Source organism: Poecile atricapillus, chromosome 1 (genome assembly GCF_030490865.1).
Source record: "Poecile atricapillus isolate bPoeAtr1 chromosome 1, bPoeAtr1.hap1, whole genome shotgun sequence".
Classification (NCBI taxonomy): domain Eukaryota; kingdom Metazoa; phylum Chordata; class Aves; order Passeriformes; family Paridae; genus Poecile; species Poecile atricapillus.
The window spans coordinates 140,986,946-141,013,980 of record NC_081249.1 but is presented as its reverse complement, the minus strand read 5'-3'; the positions used below and the strand labels follow the sequence as shown (position 1 = coordinate 141,013,980).

The 27,035-nt window shown below is 42.8% G+C and overlaps 1 protein-coding gene across 4 annotated transcripts in view; it reads right to left on the bottom strand.

The window, feature by feature from the left end:
- Nucleotides 1-27,035, bottom strand: part of TSPAN18 (tetraspanin 18) — a 127,856-nt gene that overhangs the window by 80,352 nt on the left and 20,469 nt on the right. Inside the window, exon 2 of one of the 4 annotated variants that reach the window (XM_058829670.1) lies at nucleotides 23,063-23,167. The exons of the other annotated variants lie outside the window; for them this stretch is intronic. The gene's annotated coding sequence lies outside the window, so the exon portion shown is untranslated. The remainder of the gene's footprint in view (nucleotides 1-23,062; nucleotides 23,168-27,035) is intronic. 4 annotated transcript variants of the gene reach the window in all.

Sequence of the window (27,035 nt, the reverse complement as noted above, 5' to 3'; positions counted from 1 at the left end):
ACTGGTGACCTTCCTGCACTGCTAAATCAATTATTTGTTGAATTATCCACAACAGTGTGCGGAGAGGCAGCAAGCAGTCACCAACAAGCCTCAATCCCTCAGGTTCATGGCAGTAGTTCTGGATGGAAAATTCATGAGCCTCCCAGTTCGTGAGGAAAACAGCAGGTTATGGAATACAAGGAAAGCTGGCCCTGTTCAACTTAATGAGATCTACTCTGGGAGCAAAAGGAAATACATGTTTAGAAGGGTCTTATTCTGAAGGAAAATTCCTGGAGCTACAGATCTTGTAAAAACACTAGGTTTCCTTAACCTCACTTATAAAATGGCAGGAGCCAACATTGCTGTAGAAATTTTGCAACATTTTAAAGTTATTTTATCATTCTGCTTCTCTTATCAATTTTGCATTTAATTTGATCTTCATTTGGTTATTACACCAGTTCCTCTACTGCTGTAACAATGGAGATCAGTACGTGACATCCTTTGTTTCACACAGGAGCCTTTGCTTCCTTCCTCTTGACCTGAAATTAGGAGCACTGCAGTGGATGGTCTGAGAGGAATGAATCACATCGACTAAACAACCCAGTTTGCTAAATCACAGAAACCAGAGCAGCAGAAGGGCAGAAGCAACCTCCCTCGCACAGAATTCGAGGGTTTTGTGATTCTACATTGGGTCACGTATCTTCATTTCTTTGGGGTTCTACCACTTGCCCCTCCTAAAAAGTTTAGATCCCTACTTGTTACACCTCAACAGTGCAATGTATCTCCACAGCCTTTCATTAATTACACATTTGGGGAAATGCCAACAACCATGAGACTCGTTGCATTTCCTGAATGTTTTACGAGTGGTCTCAAACATTCGTACTGTTTCCTTCAAGTCAGGTGCTAGACCACACAAAGAACTTGCTCTCAGGTTTTTCTGGATATCTCCCAAAAAAGCAGGAGGGCAACCTAAGTAAATGGTTATTTTTAGCTAAATACTGCTTTTCCCTGCAATCTACCTCTCCTTGTCCACATGAGCTTTACTGGCAGTAAATGCTGTAACAAGGACAGATTACACTTTGCATTAGCACATCAGCGGGGTTTAACGAAGCCTTCAAACAAGACTGATGTATTTGGAATTGAGAGCAACACAAAGCAATTGAAAAGGACAAGAGAGCTGTCACAAGTATACTTTGGTTTGGTGTCCAGCATTTTGGAAGTGGCTCTGGCACAGCTGTCTAGTCAAGATTAATCACACTTCTGCCAGCACTCAGCCAGGCTCCTGTGATGTCCCTTCCCTGGACACTCTCTTCTCCTGTTTGGGTCAGCAGTTAGAGGAAATCTTAGGAAAACAAGCACCTCCTTTGGGGCTGTATTTAAACAAACAGACAGCTCCTCCTGAACAAATGCCACTATCATAAAGACATCCAAACCATTTTTCAACATTTCACAATGTGTTTAAGGAGGAGAGATGCTGTCAGGCTGAAAGGCTCAGGCAGCAGGCCATTAGGAACCAGCCACACTTCTTGGGGTGAGGGACTTCAACTCTTTTCTGTACAGTTCTTGCCCTCCTACCTCTCAGGATAAAGCAGCAGTGTAGCTGTTTCTCACCCCACAGCTGCAGAGGCTGGGCAGAGTCCAACAGAACCCTTGGAGCTCTCCCAGCCCAGGCAGGGCTACAGGCAAGGAAGATCCTAACCTCATCCTCCTGCTAAACTGAGGAACTTTGCTGTCATGAGAACACCAAGCCAATACACCACAGTTTTGGAGCCTCGCAGAAAATGGATCTTTTAAAAATGAATAAAACATTTTCCTTACTTCTAAAAAGGAACAGTAACACCACCAGGAAAAGCAAGTAATTCTCAAAAACTTTACTGTGTCCTAGAGAAACAATTTTATTATCTCTTCTCTCACTAATGTGCCCCTAACCTATCCCAGCTTCACAACTACATTTTCTCCAACAGATGGTCTAAGTGATTAACATAACTTTGCTAAACTTGGGAAAAGTGTTCTCAACATGTATTTATTTAGTTTCAAAGGCTGATGCTTCTATTTCAGATATGAGAAACCACATTTACATGTTTAAAAGACTGCCTCTCCCAACAGTATCAATAGACCTAATAAAAGATCCAACCTACTTTCCCTGTCAAAGTTATCCAAGAAACTGACACTGATAGCTGTGTTGCAGTACATCTCTTCCCACTGAATCTGCTTGCGTGTCTCTGCCGGCCTGTGTTCATATTTCAGTCAAGAGAGGATGAAACACAAAAAGCAACAGCTTCCCCCTTGAAGCATACCAAAGCATTTTCTTGCTTTGTATTTGCTACCAGTATAGGTAGGATTGTGCCTTCCTTCTCTCAGGCCAAGTGTTCAGGGAGGAAGAGATCAGCACGAGCTGAGCTTGCACTCACAAGCAAGAGGCCTTGCTTTCAAGTCCTTTGTACAGTATTTATAAAGTATCAATGGAAACCGAAGGTGGCAGCTGGTTAACATCCTCTAACACCACTACAGAACTGTTTCATGCAGAAGTTAGTGAGAGCCTCATAATTAATTGAGGCTGCAGAAGGAATGCAGGCAGACTGACTAATTACCTCCAACACGCTGGCTACGGCGCTTGCTGTTGGAACACGTGTTAGGGGATCTCTAGTGCTCACAAGCAGTCAGGATCTCTGTTTCATGTCTCCACTAAGATGCATTTCTAAATACCATTTCTAAATACACAGCTCCCTCAGCCAGAGCTTTCACTCTGTTTTGGATTGCTACAGACATCACTTTCCTTTGCACAGCACAGCCTTGCTCACAGCTGCCATCCGCTCCTAGCAGCTCTAAGATTTACCTGTTATGTACTGACCAGCAGGAGAAATCAAGTGTGAATACTGAGGGCAGCATAAAATAATGTCAGAATTGCCACTGCCAGCCCTCCAAGCTGGACATTCGCTTGGAAACAGAAAATCATTCTCGCACTGACAACATTGTAAGATTCAGCAAAGCGAGCACAAGGCAAGTGGAGCAGGAACATTAAAAAAAACCAAATCACATCTTTCAGTGGAAGGAAAAAAAACCAGCACAATAGAAAACAAACTTTAATACACCATTGGCCAAAGTGCCTGCTAAGGGTGCTTATGCAATTAATCAGCTTCTGATTTCTGCTTAACCTTGTAACCTTTTAAATCTGTAAGTGGAAAACTCCCTGGTTAGAAAAAAAAGTGAAAGGAGAGATCAAGTTAAATAGTTCACCTGGCAAATATGCAAGAGGCTTAAAAACTACCAGCCTCATTTCCCCAGATTAATCTGCAGTGCAAACGTGAAGATGCTAATGATTTCTCACCCCACAGCACCAACTCCCTTCTCAGTCTCTTTAAGACAGAAAAATGAATAATAATAATGATAATAATAACAAATTTATGTACTCTATTCATCAGTAACTCTGAGCTCCCATTTCTGACTTGATATTAAAACATCAAAAACAAGCTCCCCAGCCCCCATCCCAGAGGGTGATCAATGATTCTTTACCACTTATAGAACATCTAAAGAGGCACTTATTACATTTATTATGTTACAGTCACCAGCACAAATTCTTTTCAAAATGTAGTAAACCTGTCCACGTGACATTTAACTCCCCAGTAGGTCCATTTGCAGTCAGGTTAATAACCATCATACTATACTTCATATTATGCAGGTAAAGGAAGATTAACTCTGAATATGTTGAAACCAAATTAATAGTATGATACCTCCTCCTTTTGTTCAGTTCTAGACCCTGCTGGCCTCTATCTAGGGCTTGACAAATCTTATTTGACATTGCCAGCAAATGCTTCTTGACTGAGCATTTGGGATCAAAGAGGGTCTTCTCATTTCCTCCCACTGCAGCTCTGCTGGTGTAGTCTCACTTTAATTTGTCTTCCTAGTCCAGCAGAAACAGCTCACAAGCAAACAAAAATAGAAATTTTCCCCCTTTTCCACTAGAAATTCAACTCTCAAAAATTTATTTCTAAGTTCTGTGTTTTATCCACACTGACTTTAGTGCAAAATACCAACTTTTCAGAACATAATACCCTATTTCCAAACTTCAACAGGCACCAGAACTCCTATAAGCTAATAAAAACCTCAATATAAGATGGAAGAAGAAACTCTAAATATAACTTTGCATTCTTAACAAATGGTAGGTGTTTTTTCTCTCCTGTTTCTCCATCCTGAAACAACAGCCAGCAGACATGCAAGCACAGCTTGTTCTGCCCAAGCCAGGAAACCCTCAGAGCGGTGGTATCCCCTTTGAACCAAAGCAGCAAAAATTCTCATTAGGTATCAAGGTAAGGAATAGAAGCAGCCACATCACTTCCCCAGGCAAGGATAAGCCAAGTGAGCCAGCTGGACTGTCCAGCACAACATTCCCATCACATCTTGGCTCCAGCTTGTTCTCCTCGGGGCTCTTCTGTCCAGAGGCTTTTGTGCTGATAACACATGCGACATCCAGGTGCAGGCAAGAGCAACAGGGCTCACTCAGCACAGTGCAGGGACATCAGGAGGTGGTTGGGAAGGAAAAGAAATAAAGAGAAGAAGGCAGCAGGTCCTGAAAGTCTGAAGTGCTTTAACCTAATGAGAAGAGGATTTTTCTAACTGCAGCTATGAACCTGCTCAAAATCATAAGCATCTGAATTGAAAGCATGCTGCCAAAACGTACCTGCCACCACATGTAGAGCTATCAATAGCTCCTCCCCAAAGAAAACTGGAGTCTTCTATTTCAGGGAGTCAATCCTGTGTCCAAAACGAAACACTGATAATAAACAGCTGATGATAAACAAAACCCCAAACAGCCATGAAACACAGAGCCACTTGGGGATACAGAGTCAGACTTCCAGCTCTCTGCTTGGCAGTGGCCACCAAGGACAAATCCTTGCTTTGAGTAGTGAATAGACTGCAAAAGCAGCCAGGGTATCATTTTTATTGGGTGCTGTCAGGAGTTTTGAGCTGGATTAGAATCCTTAATCCTTTTCCTCCATCCACTCCAGTCAGATCCTAGACTGCCAGAGATCCATTTTCAAGGATGTTTAAAATGAGATCTGAGAGGAATTAGAACTTCCCTACCCTAGTCACCTCCTCAGATGACAGGAGGCAAATTCACTGGCACCCTGGAGATAGACCAGATGAGCACTGTTGTCTGACACAGGCACAACAGCAGGATTTGTGCGGACTAGAAAAAGAGGTCTAGCTAAACAGGAGAGAAGGCTTTGCAAGAAACCTTCACTTTCTGATTTTCAGATGTTGAACAGACTCGAAATCCTGTCACACTCTATCCCCCTCAAAACAAAGCAAGTTGGAAGGAGGAGAGGTTATTTGTTTTAGTGATTGTCTTTTTTTTTTCCAATCACAAGCCTAACTTATTTTCTAGCCAAAAGTTATTTTCAGATTAAAACAAACAAACATGCTAAAAACATTAAAATTCTAATCTTACAGGATTTAGATTTTAATATTTTGACTTCATAGAAATTCCACAGAAAAGAGTGGATCCTACTAGACCTCAAAATAATTGGGAAGAAAAGACTCAGGCATTTAGGCAAAATGTGTATTGCTGGCTCAAACTAAACTGAATAATCAGCAGAGCTCCTAACCTCAGGCTGGCTGGAGTCCTGGCTTCCCCTAGCTTAGACACTAACTACAGTCACTCATTATTATTCAGCACTGGCTCAGCACAGACAATACACACACTTAGCATTGTAAAAAAGCAAAGGAAGGTACTCTTCCTGCCTCGGTGGATTTATTTTCTAAGGCCATCAATCTCATCCTGACACTTGGTACATGTGGCAATCAGCAGATAGATAACTGTCAAAGCACTGCATCCTTTTTACCTTTCTTATACTAAAGAGAACACAGCTACATTTGGTGACTCTTTTATGAAAACAAAGCTGGTCAAAACATTTTGAATTCAAACTTCCTCTCAAAATGAGAGAGGAAAAAACCACCCCGTGGTAATCTCTCCTGGTTTTCAACTCACTCTACCTGAAAAGCAGCTTTGAAGAAGATCATGTTCAAAGAATATTTGGAGCTAACAGAGCACAGCTTATGAGGAGCCGGCAGAGCTCGAAGCATTCTGATTCTCACTTGGTCAGGAGGAGCTGGTTTTAATGTGATTGCTACAAAAGCAGAGACAGGAAAACCTTTGCAGGGCTGCCATGAGGCACTCCAAACTTGGTAGATTTAGCTGCAAATGTATCATAACTTATGGCAATAGGACTAGGTAAATGGAAAGAAACTCTGTGCTGACTTAGCCAAGGTGGTGACCTTGATGTACCAAGGCTGTGCCATGCTGAGCTGCAGCCTCACACCTGATGACACCCATGTGCCAGCTCGGTCCCCCAGGGCAGCCAGAAACTGCAGGGACTCGCTCCACTTCATGGGCCACACCAGTGCCAAGCCATGCTGCAAAAGCAAACTTCACACTTCTTGGCCACAGATGAGCATGAGCTAATGCCTTTGTCTGATAGGGTAGATAGGAATAAACAAACCTGGGGTTTTCTTCTCCAAGATGTTAAATCCGTGATAATGCGCACACCAGAATGAACGCAAGGGGAAATCTATCCCAAGGGAAGTGTTTTAAACATTACTGAGAGGAAACCTGCCTCAATTCCCACTTAAGGGAGCTGGAGGAAGCAGAGAGCCATCCATGTATGCAGCCACAGCAACTGACTACATTGCTACAATTTTCTCCAGAGCTCCCTTGGTTCTAACAATCAGATCTATCCTTTATGGATATAATTTTTGGATGCCCAGACCACAGCTACAGATATCCATCAGCACGGTGCTGTCAGAATATAAAAAACCTCCTGTTGCCCCTGAACATAAAGTCTCTTTTCGCCAGCAATTTTTCCCATCCTGTGGGAACCATTCAGGTGTAGCTAACAGCTACACTGAATCAACATGGCTGTAAACCCCACATTTTTAAATTCCTCAGTTTCTGAGGCAAAACATCTAATGACTTTATTTCATGGAGAGCAGAAAAGGATAGCAGAGTATCCTGCAATGCAAGGAGATCTCTATTCCCCTATGGTCTTTGTTCAAAAGTATGTAGTATAAAGGAGAGCCAGATCAAAGAAAAGGGACAGACATAGGTCTGTATGAAGTTCACTGGAAAGTCTGAAGTTTTTGCTCTCTCACAAGACACTGGATTTGCTCCACGGGCAATTCCTTCTTTCTCTCCTCTCTTTCATCCCACATGTTGCCTCTGAATTTGAAAGACTGCTCAGCCCCTCCTGTAGCTTTATGCCGCTTCACCCTAGCCAGCTTAGGCAGAACTGAGTTGAGTTTGATGCATCCTCTCCTAGCACAAGCACCATGGGGGCTTCCAGGCACTTTAGAGAGGCTAGGGACAGTGGCTGTTATTCCCATCAGCATCTTCTGGAAGAGGAGTATGACCTTTGGAGCCTGTGGGCAGCCACATCAATGTGACATCGCAGCAGTGAGAAATTGTTGATTTAAAAGTTAAAAAGAGACATAGCCCAGCTCTGGAACGCTCCACAGGCACAGTCAAAGGGGACATAGGCAGATACACACTGTATTTATTCCCTATTTCTGCCCTCCTCTAGGCAGAAGAAGAGACTTCTGGGCCTCTGCCCCAGCCATACCTGGAGAGGGAACACCCGTGGGTGCTGCTGGAGAGAGGACAGCCATCAGCAGAGCCAGCAGCCCAGGACAGAGCTGGATTTGAGGCTACACTGAAACTGTGGTTTCAGGTTTACATTTGGGTTCACGCACTCTGGACAGCAAACACACAGGCGATCTCAGGGTGCCAAGTCAAGCAGGGAGGCGGCGGAGGGAAGGGCTGAGCGCTGCTGGCCAGGCTCCATCCCTGGGGCCTCAAGCCCCAGCTCTGACGCAGAGCTCCATTGTGAATGAGAGATCTCAGGGGAAATGCTCACATCCGGGCAAACATCCCTTTTGAAAATCCGAACCAACTATTAAGCTCTTGCCTTTCTGAGCGGGCTGAAGTACCCAGAAAGTTAGAGTCTCAACTGGCAGTGCAGCAAATCAAGCACTTATTGATCATCATGCCCAATGCAAGGACAGCTACCCTCTGAAGGTGCCTTGAACTGAATGTGCGCACAAGATGAGCCTCTTCCCATCTGAGGATAACAACATCCTCCAACTCACTGAGCTGAGCCAAGCACACCAGAAGCCAGGGTGGTAAATGACAGCATTATGCATCAGAACATGAATTATGTAAAATTATGCACACAAACATACAGGGGAGGGGGACATCCAACTTCTTCTCCCAGTTGTGGCAGATATTAGCTCTTCAGCATGTGCTTGCAAACTCCTTAAAATCCTCAAATAATATCTTTCTGGCCTTGCATATTCCTATGTCCTCCCTGTCCTCCTTTTCACAAAAATTTCTCATAGCAAAAATAGCCAACAATGAGCATACACTACAGAATACAGGCTGGATTTCTGCTGGCTGACTTCAGTTTCACAACCCTGTGGCTCCGTTTGCTTTGGTGGTGTCACTTCTGCTTTATGAGGGAGGGAAATCTCAGGTCCCCAGTGTGCAACTCAGGCACAACACTAAGTGTTTTCCTGTAAAGTGCTTCAGTCATACTCTCAGAAAATAACTAGAGCCGAGAGTGATTTTATAAGCTTAGAGGAAAATGTCTCAAGCAAGATACAATGGCGTGGGTTGTGAAAGGCACAAAACACCATCTATACCCTTCGCCCTAGGCTCTATGTTGCAATCTCTGACTGCTGACATCTGTTAACCTTAGCAGACTTTTTGTCTTTTAAACAGATAAAAATGAGTAAATGAGTAAACTGTCTTGACAAGAAACCCTGCTTTCCATGCCCATTAAACCTGAAACCTTTCCAAATCTTCTCCAGCAGCTGCAAGCATCTTCCCAATAGTTTCTGGGATGCCTGTTGGCAGGCTGCACAGCAAGCCACAGAAGTCTCTAAGGAGTTCTGTCTCTCTCCTTGCAGAAGTAGACAGAGATTAGATTTGTCAAATGGGGATAAGAAGTTAACGGGGCCAATAAGGTTAGACATGCCAAGCGATTCAGCAAACAGTTCTGGAAAGAACGATTAGATCTGGGCTAACTAAGTATGATAAATTCTGACTTTAACCCAATTATTTACAATGATTTTAGATGTCTGGGAAGAGCTGAGCACTACAGCGTTGTAATCAATGAATGTGCGTGAAACTGGGCAGGCTCCCTTCCTCACTCCACCTCCCAAAGACATAGAAATTCAAGTTGAATGGTTTTTGTCAAAAAAAGTCTCAGAATTTTTCTGAATCTAAAAACTCTGCCCTGGTCATAGACAGGCTTGAGCAGCAGGGAAATCAGGACCAGTTCCCAGCTTCATTTAATTGTTTTTAATTGCAAAAAATAAACTTATCTCAAAGACTTCTATGGTCTGATGTTAGTAAGAAGTCAATAGAGGCAAAACATGGTCTCTGCTCTGTCTGAAGAAAGCCTTTTCCCCCTACAAATGTCATCAACTGGAACAGTCAAAAGAAAATATTTGTCTTAGAGAAATGCTCTATTTCTTTTTCTCTAACCTTCAATTCAAAGTCCCTGAGGTCATTTTCTCCTCCAGCTGGTGCCTCCCCACTTTCTGTGGCTCTATACCATCACTCTGTAAGAGTGAAAGTCATCCTAGACAGAGGCCAGCCTGAGGTTTGGAGTTCACTTAAGTCAAACAGGCTTAATGCAAAGATCAAGGGGGTTTTGAAACCAAGACCATTTACATCAGATTTCAAAAAACTCTAGATGGGAAATCTAGATCTCCTAGCTGCTCACCAACACTTGACATTTAATAATAACAAAGTCAACAACTGTAGGTTAGGCCAAAAAGTTTCTCAGTCAACTTGGCTTTGATGTACTTGTCTTCAATAATAAACTCATTTGCTGTTCATGTTTTCATGCTGAGGCCTTATCCAGAAGGAATACTGTCTCTCTGTTTTTCCCAAAGCATCTTTCATTTATGTCATGAAACATATCAAGCTAGTTTTTTTCATCTAATTTAATTTAGGGTCCTGGCTTATCCTAGCACCAAAATATTTCTTCAGTGTGTTTTTAAAGAGCATAGATACATTCAAACGAGCTTCAACTAACTATTGTGGACAGGGAAGTTTTTGGGGAAATGGCTTGGAAAGGTTTAAAAGAAATTAGTGCTCTTTTATTATTAGGAATCGTAGAACATGAATACAGCTCCCAGACATTTTTCCTTTTTCAAAAAATTCTGTACTCTAGGAAAAGCTTTGAAGCTACCACAAACTGGCAAACTGCAGACCCAAGGATTATTTTGTAGAAAAGAGTATGAAAATATTTTTATTGCATGCATTCAGAGCTACAGTGCTCTTGAATTATGCCGGATGTCTAAAACAGACCTGAATGTAAATAGGATGCACCAGTATGGCATGTGTTGAAATTAAATACAAACACATGAAAGGAAAGTTTGCTTCAAGACTGTGCACTGCTTTACTGCACCAGGATTACAGTATTTTATGTGTATTCTCTCTTTGTAATGCTTCCATGAGCCAGGGAAACTGAAGACAGTAAGTACAGAGAGCATCAGAACAGAGAGCTCAGAGTTCTCTGGCTGCCCAGAAATCCCTCCATTTCCATTCTGCAAGGCTTGGTCTCTGTGTACCCAGGGCAGCACCTGCCAGCAGCCCTACTAACCAGCCTCTTGAAGGCAGTTCTTTATTAGGGGAAGCAGAACTCTGTGATTCTAAGTATAAATGACTTCCATGCTAAGATAGTATGAAAATAGTAGTAAGCAAAATTTCTCCACGTCAGCTGTTATCGACCTTAAAAGAGTATTATGTTCTTTAGTGTGTACGGGTACACAGACTTAATTCAGGACCACCTGAACCAAGAAGGTGAGAAGGGCTACAGAACCTAAGGACCTGAATTTCTCCTAAAGAGTTTTTTAAGGGATTTTGGCTGGCAAGCAGGTGAAGGAAAAAAAACTTCGGACGGATAACATTAGTTGATTTAAAAGATTTTGTTTTTCAGTCATGGTCAGAAACCAATCAGAATCATACTATAGAATCATAGAATATACTGAGTAGGAGGAAGGGGTACCTCTGGATCATCAAAAGTCCAATTTCGGGGTACCTCTGGGGTGCTGGGCAAAACTGAGAGAAGAAATGAGTGTGAAACAGAACTAGCTAGAAGAATTATCCAAGAATGAACTACTGAGATGCACAAGTAATGCATTATCTCCAGGAAGAGGGGTGTGGCATTAAAAATGGTGTGGGAAAGAAACCAGGAGAAGTGATGAGTCAGCAAATAATCGGTTAAAACATCTAGCTTTAGCTGTGAGGCACTGGCCTGCTCAAAATCACACTTGGAGCAGAGCCTAATACTCTCCAGCTGCTCCCTTCCACCATAAATTCAGGGGCACTAATTTTGACCAAAAGGGCTGGGGCAGACCCGGGAGAGTCCTATGAAAGTCCTAGAAATATTCCCATGAGAAACAAGCCGAACAAGGCCTGCAGCTACTCCTTCATTCCCCAGCTCACCGAGTGACATGGACACCGCTGGCTCTGCTGGGAACCAGCGCAGCACCGCAATTATTTCTGTTCTCTAAACAAAACTCTGCTGGGCTTGGGTGATTAGATGCTTAGAGCCAAGAAGCAGGTGGAATAATTTTGTTTGGCAGTGATTCAGATCTGGCAGTGCCTCAAGGGACAATAAACCCGAGTAATACTCAAGGCTTTAACAACACACAGTTCTAGGCAAATTATGAAGACCACAGAGAGGCGTGAATTGAGAGGCCCCCATTAGGCAGCAGATGTGTGAGGGGTTCTCCTGGTAGGGCACAGGCAGGCACAGCAGGTCCTGAGAGGAGAGTGAGGGACAGAGAAAACTGTGCTGGCCAACTCTGCCCCAGCCACCAGCATCACAAAGCCATCCTGCCACACATCCGCTTGGTGCTGGCAGTGAAGTACAACTATCTAAGCTGACAAAAGCAGTTTCTTTATTAGTACAACCAAAAAGTCAGCTCTAGGCAGCCTAACTCAAAACATCAAATAAAGCTGATATCAACACCAAAGTGTTGAATTTGTCTATGCAACCAGAAAAAAAGGAATAAAGAGAGCAGTCTCCAAAGAAATTAAGTTGCCTGTAACCCTGTTTATTGCCAATTACAGCATTTGATGGCTCATTCAACAAAGGTCTAAGTATCGTTCTGCCCTAACCTTAAATTCCCACACAAAGTATCACATGTGCTTGGCCCAAAACTTCAAACTTTGCTAACAGCTGTTCCTGCTGCATGGATTGTATCCATAGGAGGAAATTATTTTGGGTGGGAGGTACTCAAATCCAGAACAATGGTTCTGAGGCTGTTTGGCCCTCTTCATTCTGCACCTTGCTTTGCTGAACTCTTCATGGACATTGAAGAAGACATTGACAGGAAAGTAGGGAGAACTACATTTACAAGAATTCCTTGTAAGCATCAGCCCCTGAAAAACAGATTGGGATACTGCTGCGTATAGGAAAGTAGAAATTAATGATTTAGTATATTTCTTTCTCAAAGGATTAGAGTAACTTTCTTTTCATTCCACATGAAGATTTATGGTGGGCTCTAATCCCCTGCAAAGGAGCAGGGAGTTCTCCATAAAGGATGGACATGGAAACTATGCAGACAAGACTGCTGTTAGGTTAACGTTTACTTTAACTCTAATTTTCTGGTGACACATACAAGTGTTGGAAAATAATAAAGGTTGTCAAAATATTTTCCATAATAAACTCCTACGCACAGCACATGTACAAGACCAGCACAGTTTCCTACCCAGCTGGTGCACTAGCTGCTACCAAGATATTATCTGATTACTAAGATGCCATTGCAGCCTGTGTGGGAGCTTGCCTTCTCACGCTGGGCTGCAGCCTTGCCCCTCCTTGTCCTTCCATCTCTCAGCATGCACAGTGTCCTGCATTCTCACTGGTGGTGGCATTGGGGAACAGGAGGATTTCTTATGTAAGGGTTACTAGTGATCCCAAAGTTATCAACTAGCCCAAAACCAAGGCAGGGCAAGGCAGTATAGCTCTGTAATAAAGGCTGATGTATAATGCCTCTAGGCAGGCTGTGGAAGACAACAACAAGTCACAACTCCCCTGCTTTACTCCACACTCTCACGGTTACACTTGCAGGATGCAAGGGGGTATGGGGGATTTCCAGTTTTGCTAAACAGAGCAGCAAGACAGAAAAAAAAAAATAATAATTGAAGATGTACTCTCAATTTGAGAATGGCAGATTCATTTCCACTACCTCCTATATCTGTCTTGGGATACAAGCTCTGGAACAGGGATCCTGAGGCTCTTTATTTCAGACCTTCATTTTATGCCTTAGTAAAGCTTCTTTCCTCCTCCTTCCCCCCAGCCACCACCACCCCCCACCCCCTTTTATTAATTGGAGATATAAAAAGAGAAACAAACAAAAAAGTCCTCAAAAACCCATAACAGGGTGAGGCGCCCATGCTTTCTGCCATAATAACATTCTCTAATTAAAACACAAAGCAGCCAGGGCTACAGGATTAATGGACATGGTTTCCTCTTTTCAAGTCTTGCCTGCTGACAGATCGCCTCATTCCTTCCTTGCTCTTGAACCTCTCAGGAAAAAAAATAATCCAGTTTGCTTATCTTACAGTGTGGGGTTGCCATGGAAACCGCATCCCCCTGTGAGATGCTCTGTCATAACATTTCAGCACTGTATGGAAGGCTTAAAGACACAGCATCCTCTACTCTGAGGGCTCCTGAGCTAGCCAGAGTCTTTGCAGATGAGCAGCTGTCAAACCTAGTGGAAGTCTAAAGTTGGGAGGGAGAGATAGAGAAGTAACAGTAGGAATACTCAGTTGCCTGGTTCTTTGCAAAAATCCTCTTCTTGCACGGGCAGTTAATATTGACCAAGAAGTCCTTCAGTGTGGTGTAATGCACATTTTGCTCTTCGGAGAACCTGTCCCCTGACAGCCTGTTGAAAAAAGAGTGCTGGCACCAAAACATAACCCATCATTCTACCATGGGGTAGCACAAAGCACCTCTTTAGTCAGGGTTTTATGTCAGATTAGTCTTTGAGCCCTATTTTCTCAGTCTTTTTGTAAGAAAGGAGGGGAAAAGTAGTAAGCACAATAATTGCCCATAATGGGAACAGGCCTCCTATAGCCTGCTCCTTAATTACAGGGATGGCTTCCAGGCTGTAATCACTAGGGGTCCAGATGGAAGTTCTCCAAGCTCTTTGAGGGACAGAATGTGTCAGTTATTAATTAAACATATGAGGCAATTAGCCTCAAAACTTCGTAGTAAATCACTACAGCTGTGTTACTTTCACTTTTTCCTTTGGTGAGTGCAAGTCAAATGCACAGTGCATTTCCCAGGGGGGTCGCAAAGACTGCAGCCAAAAAGCATTCCCAAACAAGACCTTTGTTGTTGGGTGGAAAAAAGTATCTGCAGAAAGCTTATTTTCAGAAGTCAGCTACTTCACAGTCACATCCCTCACGAGAGACGATGGATTCTGCGTACGAAAGCTATTCACCACTCAAGCTGTCTGGTGTGAGAGCTGAACTCTCTCTGTCACCCCAAACATCAGCCTGGAGTTGTTCTGGTACAGCAGCAGGAGGAAACCATTCCTATGATTGACATGGCCCATATTCCAGCATCAGCTATCAACTGTAATTAATTGGTTTGGGCCTTGTCAAGATTTGTAGACTCCAGCACATATCGGACCCTGTTGCTGGTTGGTCAAATCAGTTTGAAAATGAGATGCTGTGTTGCAATTCTTTGTCTATCCCCAAGTTCAGAAACCAGGCCAAAACCACCACAGTTGTGAAAACCCAGTGAGTGATTTATTCCAGTATTTGTCTTTGCAGACAAAAACTCTCTCAGTCACATCAAGGCAGCCTGACGTCAGTGCATTGTTAGTCGGCTTTTTACTCCTTGGTTCAGTGCCACAGTTGGAGATTCTATCAACTACAAAAACCTCAGTTAGTTTCCCTACACTTTTCTCACATGTAGCTGACAAAAGATGCAGTAAGTCATAATTGACAACACTAAGAATTGGGTGGTGACCTCAGCCCTGTTTTACTCTAAAAGAGAAAGGACTTCAACCCAATTTTACTCTAATATATAAAGAACTTTGACCCTTTCCTTAGACATTTTAGCATGCTTGGAGAAAACACTTTGCAAAAACTCATAGGAAAAGTGGAGAAGAGCAACACATGCAGGCTGTAAACACATGCTGCAAGCTCCCCCTGGTACTTGACAAAACACAGCAAGAGCTGTCAAGGAGGCTTTTTTGGAGTGAGCAGCCACTGGATTCTCAAGAAGGGCCAGTGAGGATTGCATGCCCAGCTCAGAGAGCACAGCAGCCTGAAGGAGACTTAAGCCCACCGAAGGTTATGTAAGTTGGAGGAGGACACACAGATCCTGTTGCCATGGGAGAGGATAGAAGTGAGCCAAGAGCACGCCAAGCAGACCTCTAGTACACTTGAATTTAACAAGATGATGAATCACTGATGGGCAGAATAGTAAATATTTTGTGTGCAAGACCTTCTCATTTATGAATTTATTTCCCACCTTTGCTCAACAGGCCAGATATGAACAAAATAAAGGGGCTTTCTCTGGCAAACCAGATTACTGTGTTGAGCTTTTTATGACAAAAAATAGATGCAGCTTCCCATGTCTACCTCATCTTTGTCCTGGCATGTTTGACTGCCATATAAGCAGAGAGACATTTTTGCAGATTTTCTGAAATTATTTCTATCAAACTCAAACTGAAATACTAAACATTGCTCAAAGTAAAACCTTTCAGAATGTTTGCAGAGAATAGAAACCAAAGCAAAATATTATCATCGTCTTTGATTTTAAAAGTCTGAATAAAGTTAAGTTGAATGACTTTATAGGGGATTTGCAATATCTCTAAAGCTTTACACTTAGAAAAGGATAGATAATACTCAATACTTGTAGCCACACACATATGGGACTTTTAATAGGGCACTCTCCCTACTGTACACAGGAACAAACTTCTCACTTGTCTGCAGAGCCAGTGCCATTCTCAATGTAAACTTGGTAACATTTGCTCAGCGCTCCAAAGGAAACAATCAGGAACTAAGACAGCTTGTGTTCCCCAAGAATAGAAACCTTAATATATTTAAGGATTATTCCAGAAGGGAAAAAAAAACAAAACAAACAAAATAAAAATAACCCAAACAACAAGAAAAAAAACCAAAAAGCCCGAATAAACAACACAAAAACCAACAAACAAATGAACAAAACTCCAAAAAACAAGAAAGAAAAAACAAACAAAAAAACCCCAACAAACCTCACCCCCAGGAACTAATGCACTTATCTCCCTGTAAAAAGCAGGAAGAAGGAACTTTCAGCAGACATAAATGTTAAGCTTAGGGTTTCTTAACTGGGTATAAGGAGTCCATCATTTTACAGCCATGCCCAGAGTAGTCAGAATGTTACAGTAAAGGGGTATTTTCATTTTCCCTAACCAAAAAGAATTTAACATGAAATTTAAAAAATGAAAGTAATTTAACCACACTAGTACATTTAAACCTTGAGGGTCTTTGACATTCATGAAAGCAGGGAAGTTGTTCTGAATACAGAGGGTTACCCAAGAGTAACCTGATGAAAAGCAACCCTCAAAATCAACCCAAACATCAAAAGAATAGTTTCTAATTAAATATGCTGGGGATTTTTTCATCCTGTTACTAAGGTCTTGATGATCTTTTCTGAATTCCCAGGACTCAGGCAGGAATAATGACATTAAGCATTCAGTGTGTTTTTGGAAGAAAAGAAATAAGGGAAAATGGACACAAATTGCTTCAAATTCCTTTTAAGATCCTGCACCTTGTACTTACAAAAAGGTGGAACTCGGTTCTGGTCAACTCAGAACATAATTTTCACTGCCAAACAAGCCCCAAGAACAATTTGGCCAAGGAGCTTCTGTATTCTGGAGGTTGCTGGCAAGGTGTTATATCATTTTGTGATGCACAGGCAGACTGTTTTTGTCCTTCAAAGCTTTTTTCCTTTGGTAATGGTTCTGGACCTCTCTGCCTAATTGCACCCACTTCATTTGTGGAGAGAGATTTATAATGGAACATAATTTTGAGGGATTAACTTTGATGCTGGTACATGGCCCATGCAGAAGTGACAGCAGAAAATTTATATTAGTTGTTGCTCCTGCCAAAGAATAACAGAGAAGCTTATTACACAGGCAATCTAACTCCCAAATTAGTGCTGATTTTCACCCCATGGCACTTTACTGCTGTTGATGATGGGAAGCAGAAGCAAATATGAAGCAAAAAACCATCAGGAACCTACCTGCCAATTTTTATTATTGAACGGGGTGACCAAAGACTTTGTTCAGGTATAAATCTCAGAGGCAGCAAGGGCTGAAGACAGAGCACAAAAATTACTGGAGGAATCAGGGTCCTTACCAAAAGGTTCTTGGGCAACTTTTACTCCAGTATTTCTAACCCACAAGCCTAACAGAGCATCAATCTTCTCCCTTCCTCCCTGCTACTCAAGGATTCTCCTAGAAGTTGCCCTGAGGCAAAGATGAATGCTTTTGGGACCCACAGCCACATTTTACCAGCACTCCTAACTCTGGGAAGCCAGGGCTTCTCTTGAAACTTGTATGTATGTTCTTTAACCTATGGAGACCTCAGTACTAATTACAGCAGCAGCAATCATGATCCCACCTGCAAAAGGACACAGTAGGAAGATGGGCCTCCATTTAGACTTTGGCTGCCACAATTCTCTTGGAACAGAGCTCAGGCTGACGAGGCATTCACTAGGAACAACCTGTGAACTGTGGGGCTTCAAATATTGCCAGTGCTGTGATTCACCACTGGTGTGATACTACTAACAGACCTAAACCACTGCAAGCAATGGAACAGAAATAAATCTGGAAAAACAAGATAAACTGGGCCCCTTTCTAGTATTCAACAGAATAAAGGAGGGCTCTCTAGCATCTGTCATTTGAGAAATGCCCAAAGGCACAAGCCAGCCTTAAATATTCACAACATGATGTGCTTAATAGGAAGCAAGGCTAGAAACTCTGCCCTGGAAAGACCGTGACACGTTTTAACCAGAAAGTTTACATTTGGCTTCACTTCAAAGGAATCCTGACTTCCCAGATCACCTGAACCATTTTCTGTTAGGTGTGTTTTCCCATGTGCTGTTGATGCCTCCTTTAATTAGTTAAAAACTTATTTCCTCTCTCCTGATCTTTATGCTTTAAGGGAAAAAGGCAATTTCTGTGGTGGAAGTGTCCTGTAAGACTGAAGTGCCCATCTACACAAAATAATTTCTGCTGGAGTTCTCTTTCAAAAGCAGGCTAGTGCCTTCCACATCTCTCACTGAAATCAGCTGTAGTTCTTCTACTAATTTCCAAGCTGGAGCCATCTTAACTGAAATGGTGTGTATGTATGTAAAGTTTGTCCATAGTTTGCACAGAGCTTCTGAGGATTAATCCAACCAAATAAAGATCATTATCATAGATAATTGAAGACCCATAAAAAAATTGAGACAAATCTTGCAACCCATCTAAGAGGTTACAAGTAAAATATTTCTTCTTATTCTTTTATTTTTTGCCCTTTGATACTATGCTTCCCACATGGATTTGTTGTTGGCCTCAACAATACATCTGTCTATGTATCTATCTCTCTTAAAACTATTGACTTGTTACCCATGTTCACACTATGCATGGTTATTCTTATAGCTGAGCAGAACTAGTTTATGGTGAATTCTCAACTACCTCAACCTCTCCAACTGCTACTGAAAGGCAGCATAGCAGTTGGAGGCGTCAAAGAGGAGAGTTGTCCTCAGATCAACTCTGATAGAGGAACTCCTCAGTCACATCATGTACTCCTGAGCATGGCAAGACCAGGCTGACAGTCTGGGCCTGACAGCTTGGTGACATCTCTTGTGCTCACTTGTTAATAGAGTCTAGAAAAGCTTTTTATGGTAGCTGACGAAAGCCATAGTAGTAACGTGTGATAGATTCATGCTATACTTATTTTGCTAGTGTTTGGTTTAATGAAGGACTTCCATAAATTTTCAAGGTAGACCCCACTCATCAGAGAACGCCCAGATTAGACAGGGACAGGTACCTTAAAGGAGTCAAAGACCAGCCTTGCAGTTTTGCTAAAGAGTAACTGTGACTTATCACTCTGAAAACTGGTGGGCCAGTCCAAGGTTATAGACAGATATTTAGAGTTATGGCTTCAAAAAATCGTTACTGTGGACTGAACAAGCAGAACCGTGGGTGCAAGATGGGAGGGTAGCATTAAACGGGGCAGATGGAGCCATGAGCTGAGGGAGGTGAGGGAGCAGACCCAGGGTGATATCCTGCACCTCTGGCACTGCACAGGGCTAACGCTGGAGAAAGGGAGCAGGCAGGGACTACAGCTCACCAGCCCCTCCAGAGAAATCTGCTTCCAGCCTCCAAAAGCGTGCTTTCCATAAATCAGCCAACAGCTCCTTAATGTGCAACTTCACCCTCAGCACCCCAACATGGGGAGAGGTGCATCCAATCAGGGATGGCTCCGGAGTGCTATGCCAGCAGAAGTAGCTGAGTAAATTGTAACACTCTCCTCAGGATCATTACAGAAAAAAGAACAGCTGGAGACAAGATCCTGGAATATGAATGGTTCACAAAGAAATTCAGATAACAAAGCACAGTTAATGTATGTAGAGCTGTGATGTCTGATAACATGTGAGCCCATTAAAGGACCAAGGGGTGCCAAAAATATGCTTCAAGTGAAAAAAACAAAACATAATCACAACAAAAACCATAAGAAGCAACACATGTAATGGAGAAAGGGTAAAAAAACAACAAAAAAAATTCCTTTGCATGAGGCCACAAACCATACGAAGGGGCCTTCAAGATCACAAGTTCTCCTGCTGGGCACTGATATCTGTGGCACGTGCAGCAGGCCCAAATCAAACACACCACAGCTAGGTCTGAGTAAGGCGACATTGCAGCTTTGTGTGGAGATGCAAACTCGAGTTCTACAGGCAGCGGGATGCCAACACCATCCTGCATATCTAAGGCTCTGTTTACTGCTTGTCCTGATGTCGTTGTATTACTTCCAGTTCCAGAAACACTTTTCTAAACACTGTCTCTGGCACCTCTTCAGCGCAATATAGGCAAAGGTAAAAACAGCTTTTCTATTTCTCTTCCTCTCTTTCTGCAAGTCTCTCTCTTTGTACAGAAAGCAACATCAGTTAAGTCATCCAGCAAATGGAAAGTGGGTCCAGTTTCTGCTAAAAGGGACACTGTAGCCATTAAACTACCACTACAATTAGTGATTTGAAGTCTAATGGAGCAGGAAGCAGCAAAATATGCAATAGAACTTTTAGAGAATATCCACACTAAGCACACCAAGCACACATTAGGCTAGAAGCAGCTGTGGCTGTACCAAATTCAAGGTCCCCAAGATGACATTTGCCTGTGCCTGAAAGAACCTGCTTCATTCGACATCCTTCAAGCCTGATTGAATCAGACAGTCTCAGCGGCTCTCACACAGAAGCCATGCAAGTTCAGCAGCTCTGAGCTCTCTCTTCAGTTGTATGCCCTTTCCCTTTCAGCTTGCTTTAGGTATCACACTCAAAAGCCCTAGAGATCCCTCAGACTATCCAGGGATACAGGTCTGATCATGCCAGACAGCATCTCTACAGCACCAACACCACTAAGGGCAGGACTCTGTCTTGCTTTTCGTGCAGTGCTGGTGGCTGGAGCTGGGTGATGGTAATCCAGACCAGAAGTCACTAGCAATGCTGGCTCTGGCACAGACCCTACCCACACAGCTTTGGCAATTCCCACAGCAGCCCATGGTACATCAGTGTCTCACTTGTCACCGGTTTAACATGGGCAGCACGCATCATTTCTGTGTCTCACTGGAGTGCTGCATTACCTGTGCTGTGCTCACTTCTACAAAGACACCAAAAAGCACAGATCCTCAGGTAAGCACATCAAGAAACAAGTTCTAGTCATGGCTTGAAAGATATACAAAAAGTTAATATCTTTACGTCTCCTTTATACCCACCAGCAAAATCCACCCACTCCTGCAATTTGCTTTGAAATAAGGCAAAAAAGCATTAATTGTTCAGATTTATTTGCTGGCTGGAGCACCTAAGAGTACGCATTCTCTGCAGACATGAACTTGCTCTATCCCAGGGCTTGAAAAAATACCAGTTTTGCTGGTGCACAGCATTATCTTATGAAAAACTCACCACAGCATGCACTACATGCACTTGCCTGACTAAACCTAGACTTTAAACAACAGCAAATATATTGCTATGAAAAGCCCAAGACACGTCTGAGCAAGTTATTTCCAGATGATTTTCCTGTGAACATGTAACAAAACCGAAGTTTACATTAAATATACACTGAGGATTTTCTCTTTCTTTTGAGGGCAATCAACATCCAAGTTCCTCTGCACCAGGAGGTATTGGCACAATCCACTCTGATTAGACTCAGAAGGGGGAGCAAACAGACAATTACTCTGATAACAATCTTATCTGAGGACAGAAATGAGATTAGCAGCCTAACTGTGGTGATTCTTACCCAGATACACTGTAAATTCTGACTAACCCAGCATGGAACTGAGAAGGAATTTCCCCACAGAGGTTGTTGGCACATAAAGTGAGGTGCAATTCTTCCCCTAGTTCTAGTCCTTTTTACAGAAAAGAGAATTATCTGTCAGGACCCAGTGGCCATGAACAGCACATGTTCCAGGCTAGACATGTTCCTGATATTGCAGCAGCTGAGCAATTTCTTCCTTCTAGTATCCAACTGCTACACAGAATTCTTGTAAGCAAAAAACAGCAAAATTGGCCGGGACCCTTCTCTGCCAATAAGGAACAATTCCATGCTGGCTATCCTGTTATTTAATTTTTGAAAGTCTACTCTCAAAATTCTCAGACAGTACACCTTAACCTCTCATGAACCTAATGACCAGTGCTGCTGTGAAGTCCTCCGTAAACAGTTTTGATTGTACTTCTTGATTGTAACTTGTTCTCGTTGTTTTTAATTATTCCATTTAAAATAGCCAAATTAACTCCTGTCCCCTGGGTGCTTTACAGCCTTCATAACTCTGGAACAACATCCAGTAACAGACAGGGCAACATGATGGGATATTTACAGAACTTCGCCAAAACAAGGATCCCAAATAAGTCTGCACTTTAATCTTTCACAAAGACAGATAAATAATGCAGTAACAGGACAGAAGTCTAGCTGCTCAGAAGGTTGCTTGCACCATGCTTACACCAACAGGCTTACACAGGGGTCTTCGAAGTGCTGCCTGCAGTGGACACAGCACACCAGTCTTGAGATGTCAGCGTTATTGCTGATAAATCCAGATGCTGTGGGCTCTCCTCTGCAGCTGAGGGAATGTGCCTGTGGAGAGGTGGGGATGCCTTCAGCAACTGAGCCACAAATTTTGTATCTCTGATACTGTTTAATGAGCTCTTTACACTGCACAATTGCAGGAAGAAGTCAAAGACAAAAAACGCCACAGATTCACCAGAAATGCCATACCCAAAAGGAATAACAATTCCAACAGTCTGCGTAAATCAAGCTGATGGTGATTTGAAAACTGATAAAAGGCAGAGGGTTAAACTTTCTTCATACAGTATATGACAACATCATGCTTCAGTATTTGCAGTTTTCTTTACACATCTATTTAGACTAAGATGAATAACCTTATAAAAATACATAAGTAAGCAGCAGAAGAAATGGGCCAACTGCTGTACTTCTGCTTTGCTGATCTGAATTCATGGCATTTAGTTATAATCCTTCATATAGGAAGTTTATTTATACAGACAGGGATTTTGGGAATTCTGCAGGATTAGTCAATCTACAGCATTCTCAGAGCATGAATTTTAGCATCAGAATTAAACTGCCTGGATATTCAATGCCTAGAGTAAGTAAATATTTGGGTTGATGAAGGTTAAACAGATTAGACAAGATGAAGCCAGGATTCTCTGCTTATTTACACAGAAGCTTAAATATTGCTGCTCTTCATTTAAGAAGCCCAACTTAAAGGAAAAACCTGCAAAAGCAACAAACAAAATATACTCACCCAACCTGAAGTGAGACAGCACCAAGATTTCTATCATCTTCAGCCTGGGTAGGCATGTGACAAAGCCACACACACTGAATCACAAATCTCACACTCTTTGGCCTCCTTATGGGAAACATGCAGAGGAAACAACAGCTTCAGCACAAGCTTGCTGCTCTGAGTTTCAGCTGCACCAGGGAAATGGGATAAACAACCCCCCTCCCGGTTCTATTCAAAAACAAGAGGGAAATAATTGGTGTGAAAACCATTTACAGTTCAGTTACACTTTTGTGATGTGAAGAGGCAGTTATGCACAAGGCTGTCTGGGACCTGATCATGTCCATAAATCCTACTGTGGAGAGGATTTCCAAATGTTCCCAGCAAAGCCACACATCAGCTTTCATCAAAACCAGCAATAAATTCCCATTCATTACGGGCAAAGCAGTGTTAAAATAATTCCAGTTCCTACACCCACCTGCTGTATCCTCCAAGCTTACACTGACATTTTTCTGTGTCATACCACGTGCCTGATCCAAAGCCCCTCCACCACCGATAGGTTTTGGATCAGCTGGTAAAGGACCAGGAGGTAAGCACTAGACACAAAAAGCAAAATTTTGATTTCAGTCTTTGATAGACACAGATTAAGATTGAAAGCAAAATGACAAGGCAGGTATGCCAGCAGGTAGACAGCTAGCACAAGCTAGAAGTTTGAGGAGGACCGGCCAAGCATTAGTTCACACTTCAGTCCATTCAGTTTCAATTTCTGAAACAATTTTATTGAAAGGAACTGACATTAAACCGTTTGAAAAAAACCAACACACTTCTGTCTAAATTAAATGCCTCTGCAGAACACTACTCTCACTTGCTGGAATTCCACCCTTCACTACTGTGCATCACTCAGCCCTGAGCCCACTGAGGTTGTGCTTTGCTTACCACAATCTCGAGAAAATTCGTGTACAAATTTCAGACACTTTGGAGGAAGAATTTCCACCAATCCATGTTTGCTCTGAACAGATGTAACATTCCTAAGAAGATCTCAGCTGACTGCCTTTGAAGTCTGAAGAAAAAGGGAGGGGTGGGAGGGGTTGGGGGAGCATATTAAAAAAAAAAAAGCAAAAAAAAAAGCTCGACCTTGAAAGCTGCATTTCTTCCCTTAACAGAAGAAGTCTCCAGGGACTCTTGAGCAAAATAAAAAGCAAATTCTCCAGATCCTTATCTCATGTTATTTTTGAGAGCGTTTTCTTTTGTTCCTTTGCTCTTGTCATATTTTGGATTAAAGGACTTTCACAGTAGCACAGTGCAAGCAGACCATTCACCATCCCAGATCTGTGCCCCCCGTGCCAGGCCAGGGCAACTCCTCCCGCTGCAGCTTTTCCTTTTCACAAAAAGCACAGCCCAGCCTCAGACCCAAGCATGACAAGGAAAATTTCATGACAGGCAGCTTGCTAAGAAGAGTTCTGCAAAGGTTAAGCATTGACCCAAAGTGAATTCCCACCACAAAAGCACTCCCACAGTCACACCTTGTGCTGGGTCCGTGTCTGGACAGCCCTTACACAGCACTCAGACTTGCACACCGACAGCCCTCGGAGCTGCACTGTGACCTCTCTCATGGCTGAAAATATTATTTCATCAGACACAGCTCGCACTTACCCCAAAATGACACTGGGGACTAAGTTAACTTTAACATGGCAAAAAGGGGCTGCTTTTCCTGTTTTGCTTCCCTCTGTCTGCTGCCATGTCTTCGGCGTTCCTCTCCTCCTCTCTCAAACTCAGCTCCTCCTCTGTTAGCCTGCCCTATTAACCTTCTCCATATCCCACCCACCCAAATTTGCACATTATTAAGCATCCAGAGCCTTTTGTTCATTTAAACAAAAGCATGGCTACTGCATTTCCTGGCAAGAGGTGTCTCATACCCAGCAATCACTTAGGGCAGCTCTAATAGACTCATTACTCCCAAACACAAAATCTGGGCACGCCAGACAGGCGAATTCAAGGACGTGTCCTTCCCCGAATTCCACAGAGCAAGATAAGCCCGTGAGCCTTGCGCTTACTTTATCTCAACTAAGAGGCTTCCCCCGTTTTCTCACTCAGTAAGAAACTAATTATTTGCCACTGAGGCATGGAATAGGTTAAAGTTTCCACTGTCTTGTCTCAGTTCCCTTTGCAGATTAGGGGAAAACAATGAAGTCTCCACACTTTGTGATATTGCTAATGCTTCCTGTGGGGATAGCAGCGCCGGCTGCAAAGAGGATTATGATTACAGTTTAAAAGGAGTGTGCACTGTACTGCCGCAAGAGGCACAGGCTTATCAGGAAAGAAACCGAGCTGCCCCCAAACTATGCACTTGGGACTCCTGCCTGCCTTCCCTTCTGGCTGATGGCTCTGCCTCAGATCACACACCAGCTTATCAGGAGTGATAAGGCAGAAGCTGATCTTGGAGGGGCTGGGGGATAAATGAGTAACGCTGCTCAAACAGCTCGCAAACATTCACCACCAGGACACACAGCAATGTTTACAGAACATCCCACCACATTCATCTGCAACAAAACACAGGGCTGGCCAGGGCACGGCAGAGTGCAGGGGCTGCACATTCCTGGCCACGGTTGGGAAATTTGCAAGAAAAAGTGGTGGTGATGTTGGCTGGCCTTCCACAAGCAAGGCTGCAAATGCTTTGAAAAGCACAGCATCATCAGTGAGATCTGTTCTGAGCAGATTTAGCTTCGAGGTGCAGCTTCAGTGCTGGTGAAGGGCCTCTGTCAGTCTCAGTGCTGAGCACAGAGTGGACTCATTGAAGGAATAATAAGAAATTGATACTGTGGAGTCATAAAATGCATTTCTGTCACTGGGCCCTCTAAGGTACCAGGAGCAGGACACAAGTTTATTCACATCCATTCATCTCTACCAGCGCAATTGCTTTATTATAATGCCAAGGCATTGGCCAAAACAGCAGTCAACAATTCCTTGACTTCAAATAGTGGCAGGATGCAACTACAGGTCAGCATGGCACATTCTTCCCCCTTGCATAGTTCAGCCAGCATAAAAACCTGTATCATCTTGGTAGACACATCCTGACAGTGTCAAGAGGATTTTATTGTTCCTGTTGGCATGATTTTTTTTTTGTTTGATTGTTGTTTGTTTCTTTTTTCTTTTTTTAAACATTGTGCCTGTGCTTGCTCTTCTCCAAGTAATTTGTACAACTGATAAAAAGCTGAAGTTATCAGATATTCCCCTTCACCCCTATTTCTATTCAGAGGGGTTTAATGCTTGCTAGAGGCTACAACAACAAGCAATAGCATTAATGCATGCTCTCCTGAATTTTTACAGGCTTAAAAATCCCCAAGCTTCGCCCAGCATGGCACTGTCTGATTACATGCTGCTGTTCTAAGCAGTCTTTGCCACCTCCCACCATACACCAGAAAAACTACAGGCCAAACCTTCTAACCAGTGAAAACAAAACAAAACCAAACAAAACAGCAGTTTTAAGATGCTCACAAGGCACTTCTATGAATTGCTGCATGCTTTAAAACAAGCTGTTTTAAATCCTCCTGCAGAGGGATAAGGTCTCTTACAGTCAGTGAAAGCTGGATGCTTTTTGCCAACCAAAATAAACCTTCTTGTGATGGTTCATGCATCTCTACTAATCTTTGCTGCTCAATGCCAGGCTTGCCTAGGTTTCCTCTCTATCCACTCTTCCTTACCTTTAATCTCTGTTGAAGAGTAAAGAGAATAGAGCTGAAAGACCAAAGACTTTCCTGGCTTATGGCTGTTATAAAACAGAACAGACATTTTCCCAACATGACCTCAGCCAGACTTGAGAGCCCCTGCAGAGACCTGAATTCCAGTTGGCCTAATGTTTGAGATGCTCCCTTTAACTCTGAGAACAATGGAGACAGAGATATACATTATTAAATTAAATAAAGCCACTGTCTTTCAAATTTTAATCAGGTTATCCTGTGGGCCCGGAGCCTTGGAAAGGACAACCTTCAGTGCATTC